The following is a 7,744-nucleotide window of genomic DNA, read 5'->3' on the forward strand; positions in this document are numbered from 1 at the left end:
TATTTCATGACATGATCTATTATTGGGATTTAATTTTAATTGGTTAAAGTAAACAAGTTTCAAATCGGGTTACATGCTTCCGCTTTAATATGAATCTTAATATGATTTTAGTGTTTATGAACTTGTTAAATCCCAACACCAGGTTTATGTTTGCTAGCATCAATTTCCCATACCTAAAAAATGGGAACAATTCATATACACATGAATATCTCCTGAACAAAATTAAACAATTAGACAAAATTATTTGTCTGTGCGAATATAGAAAAAAAGATAAGTATTTGACATGCCTCTTTAATTCCTAATGCATAAGTTTGGTGCTGTCCTTGGCCTTTCTTTCTGAGATCGAATTTTTTATTATTTTCTGTACATAAAAACATAACATTTTATTACAGAATTAATAAAGTAAATTAGCATATGATAACAAGGCAATTTTTTCTAACCTCTGATAAAAACCTTGACATCCTTCTGCAAAAAGATTTATACGGCCTGAAATAAAGTGTAGCACATGTTTAATTAGTACAAGTGTAACTTTCACTGAGATCCATACAACTGGAAGATTCTTAACCAAGCAGCCAATCGTTAATTTAGGGTTTGTGGATTGAGGAGATAAACGACGATGATCATGCGATTTTGAATTTAGGGAGGTGGTTGTGTGAAACGGTTAATAGCTCTAGGGTTTTTTTGTACGCAATTTTTTTTATATGAATGGAAACCCTAATTTGTTAACTTTTTGAAAAGAATTCATCATGAATATCGAAACCCTAACATGTAGGGATGCCGTATCCATATCCATATCGTGTTCATCCATATCCATATCCATATCCATATCTATATCCATTTAGTTTTTATTCATCCATCCATATCCATATCCACTGTATGAAACGGGTTAATGGATATTCAATGAATATTAAAAAGATGTTATAATATTTCCTAATATGTGATAAAAACAAATACGTAGTAAAGAAAAATATACGTATAATATGACATAATCAAAATATATCCATTACAATGTGTAATCTTTGTCGAAGATAGAACACATTTGTTGAATCTACTATTAAACATAGATAATGAAAAATTATATATGTAATTTCTCCGTTAATTTTGTTAGATATACGTGTTTTATTGTAATATATCACAGTTAATTCAATATAGTGTTGAATGCTAAATGTAAATTTAACGGTAAATGCATTAGTAATAGTAAATATGTAAGCATATATTTAGATTTTTGTATTTGTATATGTATTTCGGGTGTTAATGGATTTATCCACGGATGAAACTTTTCATCCATGTCCATATACATATCCATTTAGGTTCATCCATATCCGTATTCATATCCATTTAAGTTCATCTGTATCAACACGAAGCGGGTAGATCGGATGGATATCCGCTGGATCGGATGACCATTGTCATCCCTACTAACATGGTTTGAATTTGGCGAAATCATTAGATTAATCGTAATAATGACAGAACAAAAAAAATTGATAGAAATGGGGATCGGAGTTAGTGAGGTTACAGATGGGGAGTTGGGAGTTACTGGGAGTTACAAATGAGGAGTTCGAAATGTGTATGTGTGTATGGTGTATGCTGGTAAATAGAATTTTAGGGGTATAATAGTAATAGCACTAAACTATAATATCTATCTATCTATCTATCTAAATCGGTAGTGTAAATCTGACGTGTCAGCAGCTTAAGGGCCTAAGCTCTTAGGCCATCTAATTACGAGATTAAAAGTACTAATTAAATTTAAATAATCCAGAATATTACACGTGTCCATCATCAATCAATCGGATTAAATCAAATAAAGTGTAAATTTGGATTTTTCCTAAATGTAACATTTGGAGTCGTAATTTAACACGAAAAAATTAAAATCAAATAAATAACATTCACTATATAATTTAAGAGAAAATGTTAGATTTACGCAAAATTTACAAACAAATCCTTTCAAACTCACTAGTAAAGTAGTACGGAGTAATACATAACGTTATTCATATTTTAAGTTAGGGATAGTATACAATGCTTATAAATTGTCATTTAAGTGACATAACTTTTTAATTAAAACTACATCTCAAAAAATAATTTGAGACATGTGTCAAAAAAATTAGGACCACTTGATGACATCATTTTCATAATTTATTTTAATTTTTACTTTTTACTAATTAATTAATCTTAAGTAATAAATTTGTTAAATCACGGAGTATAACCCTATTCCACTATCTGATTTATAAAACTAACATCCCCATTCTTCACCCATCCCCACGCCATCCGCCATCCGCCATCCACATCAAAACCCTAAAAAAAACTCAAGAAATCCAACAATTTCCATAACAAATCACAAATCCTTCAGCGCCATTTGTAAGGTTTCTTCATACAATCGCGATTTGCCCAAGTTTCTTAACAGGTTCGTTTTTCTTATTATTTGGTAATTGGTAATTTGGTAAAGGGTTTTGCTAGATTGATGTATACTTTTATTTGATCACTATTCTTCAATTCATAAGTGATTACGTAAGCTACCTTTTATGTCTTTAATATTTTTGTTGCTATCTACATCTCCACGTTTTTCTTACAGTATATTTTTGTTTCAGATTAAATCAGAATGCGCTATTAGATCGGGATTGTCTTGAGCATGTATTTTTAATCTTATCTTGGATTGGATACATTATTTCTTAATTTTAGTCTCATATGGCTTTTTTATTTTTTTTATTTTCTGTTTTTAGATCTTGATATTGTTAGTTTAAATGAAAAAATCACTCGAGTTCAATTAATGTAAACAAGTTTATAGTTATGTTGGCATATCAAGTGTTTGATGAAATGCCTGAATGAATACATGATTTTTGTATTAGTATCAAAATTTAGTTTTACGTTGAGCAATGGATTTTAAGTTTTAGCTTATGTTTTAGTGTGTTTATTGCAGATACCAAACATTATGATATACTACTATTATGCGGTAAAGGTGAGGAAAGTTAAGGAGTACGTCTTAAAACCTGTTGTCACAAAAAAACAGGAAAGAAATCATGATTTTTATGTATGCCTTTAATCCCTTATATATTTTGCCTGCAGTTTCTTGAACTATTTATTATTCTACTTGATGACATTTGTTCAAAGGTATTGAGACATAGCATTGAGAAATTTTGCCTCTGAGCGTTATGGGAATCCTACTACTGTGGTTCTGAAGAACAATGTTAGGCACCACAATACACATCTGAGTTTATTTTCTATTTTCCTGATCAATGACCAAGTTTTATGATTTTGAAATGTGGTTTTTGAAAAAATATGTTCATATATCTTTAGGGTGTCTACCCATGTACCACAAATTTAATATTTGATAATGAATTTGTTTCAGGACTATGGCAACTCATGCAAGTTTTAAGGATTTTGTCTTAACTGTCGGTTTTGGAGTTCTATCCCCAAGATGGTGATCCATTTTATCCCCAAGATGGTGATCTAAAAGTTCTTACTGAATGTATGTTTCTATTGTCTCTTTATATAGTGCATTATCTTGATGAACTTAAACAAATGGCTAATATGTTCTAATACCATTAAGGTTAATACCATTAAGGTTTGTTTTGATATCATGTCAAGAATTGTTATTTTTTTAATTTAGCTTATGGACTGAAAATGGCTAAAACGGAGTAAGTTTTTTCACGTTCATGTTAGCGACTTAGCCACATACAAATGAAATGAAAAAGGTACAACGGAAGCTGGAATGTACTAAAAAGATGAGGTGTTTTTGGTCCTTTATATTTGGTGGTGGTATGAAGCATATTCATTTCGTATTAAAAGGTTACCCTTTTTTACCTGAGCTTATTTTAACATGAAATTACCCACCCAACTATTTCTTCATCTCGAAGTAGAAAGAGGACACTTATTATCATATTCACATTTTGGTACCTTGCAACAACGAATTTATTAGATCTAATTTGCGAAAGATGTAACCATCATTGAAGGTATGGGAATTCTTGATACAACCCTTGAAATATTATTTCAGATAGAATTTATTTGTAAATATTTGTGTAATGACCATCAATTATATCTTACTAACGATGGTATTCCTTTATAAAGAAAAAAAATTAGGTGATAACGATGTTAGTCTGCATATATTTTTGAATTGAATGATGTTATTGTTTCATTTAGTTATTCATCCATTGAGAAATGTTATGGTGATGTCAATGAAGGAATGGTGATGACGATGTTAGTCTCGACTGATTTTATGGTACGCTTTTATTTCATTTACTTAATCAGTTTGATGCAGAGACAACACAAAATGAGGTGTTATTGTCAAAGTCATTGTCGAAGTACTCCGATTTGAAGATTTTGTTTGAATATGATATGATAGTAAGTATATGGTTAAATCTATTTATCTTAGGTCTTTTGCAGTTTTTTGTTCTATTTATAAATTTTGTTTACTTTGTTTTGGTTTTCAATTTCTTATTGTTAATTATGTGGGTTTTGATGTTGTACAAGTTTATTGCAGAGCTAATTTTGTATTTTGAATATTTATTACAATTAAATTCTAAGGGTTGTTTCCTTATATTTCATTTACTTTCATTGTTTCCAGGTTAGTATTCATTATAGACTTTTTACAATGACTGAACTTTTAAATTTTTATATACTTTGATCAGTCTAAGGTAGTAGTAAGAAAGTTGCATAAAATAGGGATGAATTAGCATTAGCTATTGTTGGTTCATGATATTGTAACACCGCGTTTTCCCCGTATTTGATATGAGGTGTGTCGTGTATGTACGACTAGTGTATGAAAGATTTGAGGCGTATTTGTGTGTTAAAGTTCATGTATGTGAGTAATGATCAGACCAGCTTTGGGCCGCGGCACGGCAGAAGGGGCCGCGGCGCGGCATACAACTGGTTTTAGTTTTCAGAAAGCACGTTAAGACAGGCACCAGACCACGGCCAAGGTCGCGGCGCGACATAATATGCCGCGGCGTGGCAATGAACTGAAATCAGGATCAGATGGCATGAAAAACTGATCCCAGACCGCGTTGTATGTCGCGGCGCGAGGAAGAGGGCCGCGGCGCGCCACCTCTGACGAGCTGGTTCCAATTTCGTGTTTTAAGGGTTTTTAGGGGGATTTTGGTCTTTTCGCGTATGTGCCAGATTTGGGATCTTAAATCACATCCACTCATCTCATTTTCTTTATTTCTTTTTCCTTTTCTTTCCTATTTTCCTCTCAAACTTCAAAACCCCATTTGATTCAAAGTGAGATTTGAAAAAGAAGGAACGAGATTCGATCTTGGGTGTAGAAGACAAGTTTGTTCTCCTCGTTCTTAGCTACAAGGTGATACTAGTGGTAAGCTCTAACTCCGAATTTCGTTTTTGTGTTAATCATTCAAATTTAGGGCTTTTGATTGTATGTTCATAGATGGAACCCCATTAGTTGTTAATTGGAGATTAACACAAAGATTCGGGTTTATTGTTGATGTTGGCGGGTTTTGGGTTTGGTGTGCAAGTTTATACATGTGAGGCTTGCAAAGAGTGAATAATCACTAGTATTAGTGATTATTGAGGTTTTGGAGACCATTAGGGTTCATGTGGTTGACTAATTTAAACTAGAGTCAAGATTAGGGTTTGATGATGATTATGTCCCAATTGTCGATTTAATAAGGTTTGTAAACTCAAAATGAAGTAAGTTGAAGTATAAACCCGAGTTAAATATGTTTTGACTTCTTATGGGTCAAAAATAGGGTTTAAGTGTCATTTTGGGCAAGGTAAGTGTTTAACACCTATGATTGGGTTTAATCGGTGTGTTAGGACCATTGTCACTATTGTTAATGATTATTGGTTAGTTTGGGCGCGTTTTGAGCTTGGAAGTGCAATTGGGTCGAAATTGCACTAGTTGTCGATTTGGGTTGATTTGTATATCCACCCTAATTGTGTTACTCGTTATGTGATGAATGGAATAGGTACTTTCCATTGGCGTTTGCGGATTTTAGTTTGGCATCCATCAAGACTTCAAGGTGAGTGTTAATATCCTATGTGCATATGTATGTGTAGGATGGGTGCGGGTCGGGTGAAGTGATTCTCGGCTATAGAGCTCACTTCACATATAGGTGGATTTAATGGACTTGGATATGGGTCCAACTGGCACGGTTGTGCGTTTTGGTTGACCACCTTTGGCGAGGTGCACACTTTGTGTGTACGTTATCACATGTGCTTGTGATGTGGATCATATAACCCCAATGGTTAAGGGTTGATAATGAGTTGTGATGTGGATAACCCTTATGTAGTGGATTTTAAAATCACGTGACCGTGGGTTTTGATATTGGGAAGTGGATCACGTGTGGATGCGGATTCATGATGACGCGTGTAGTTCGGTCATCTCATTGAGGTAGTGATCTCGTGTGGATGCGGATTCACCAAGGCTCGTGTAGTTCGGCCAACCTCGATGTTGTGATATTGAAGATAGTAGTCTCGTGTGGATGCGGATTTACTAAGGCTCGTGTAGTTCGGCCAATCTTCTTTTGGTTTTGGGTTAAGGGGTTAACCTTGGGCGTTTTACGCTTTAGTGTTATATATATCATCGTATTGTTGTGATGTAGCTAGCCCTCCGGGTGTAGCTTGATGGCATTGTTCATATCATTGTGGGTGAACTTACTTTGTTAGCTTGTTGTATAGTGATCGTACGGCATGCTTAGATTAGCTTGCCTTTATGTTTGGATGTTCCGGTATGTGCTATTTGATTATTCGTCTGGCGTGTCCATTTTATGCATATATATGTATGTAGTATATTCTCACTCACTAAGCGTTAGCTTACCCTCTCGTTGTTTACATTTTTATAGATTTGCATGGAGGCGGTGGCACGGGTAAACGTGTGAACTAGTGGACTCGCGTAGGTTACTTTAGAAGACGTGCTTTTGTATTGATTAGGATTGGGTAGCGTATCCCCAATCACCATGCTCGGTTTTGTTGGAAATTAAAATAGTCGGGTCGTGTTTGCCCGTTCGGATATTTAAACTATGTAATAAATGTTTTAAAAGTTTATTGAACTTATTATTTGTGTTAGAGACGTTTTGGAAATATAATTGGGACCTAAATATTAATGTGTTAAAGAAAAAATTTTACGGGTCGGTTTAAATACAAGTTGGATTGTTTCAAGTGGTATCAGAGCATGGTCTAAGGGATTTAGGCGACTTGAGATAGGCGCCTAGACTTAGACTTTTGTGTGTGCTTCTTTGTTGCGGGACTTGTAGGTGAACGGGTCGGACGGGAACTTAGTTAGTGCCTTAGCGTGTAGGTGAACTAACTAGGATTTTGGCTTGTGTTGTGATGTAATTCTTGCGTGTATTTATAACGCGTAGAATTTTTGTTTGTGTTGGTTATATCATCGAGCGAAGCGGTCGTTGTACTAACAAGTTGATACGGTGTGTGCGCGTACTAAGGACTTGCAAACCTTATTACGGGTGCAAATCGTGTCTAACAAGCGATGTATGACGAGTGTTTAGCAAGATGGGGCGGTGTTGTGCGTGTGGTTTTTACGTTCGTGGACTAATCGTTTTTTTCATTCTTTAGAATGACGACGCGAAACGAGATCGAGACGAATGACGAGGAGTTTAACGCTAGAGTTGCGGCCGCCGTTGCGGAGCAAATGGGAGCGTTTCGAGAAGAAATGGATAGGAAGTATTCCGAAATTCAAAGTAGGGGTGAAATGGAGCGTTGTCATAAGAGCTTCATGAGGACTAAACCCCCGATGTATGACGGGAAACCGGATCCTTTGGTAAGTACAACATGGATC

The 7,744-nt window shown here is 34.7% G+C and overlaps 1 long non-coding RNA gene across 1 annotated transcript; it reads left to right on the forward strand.

Moving 5' to 3' along the window:
- Window positions 1–2,262: 2,262 nt before the first annotated feature.
- On the forward strand, window positions 2,263–2,790 carry LOC139869965 (uncharacterized). Its single transcript, XR_011766507.1, has 2 exons — window positions 2,263–2,398; window positions 2,583–2,790. It is a non-coding gene; the product is annotated as an uncharacterized lncRNA (long non-coding RNA).
- The last annotated feature ends 4,954 nt before the right edge of the window (window positions 2,791–7,744 follow it).

Source organism: Rutidosis leptorrhynchoides, chromosome 10, assembly GCF_046630445.1.
Source record: "Rutidosis leptorrhynchoides isolate AG116_Rl617_1_P2 chromosome 10, CSIRO_AGI_Rlap_v1, whole genome shotgun sequence".
Classification (NCBI taxonomy): domain Eukaryota; kingdom Viridiplantae; phylum Streptophyta; class Magnoliopsida; order Asterales; family Asteraceae; genus Rutidosis; species Rutidosis leptorrhynchoides.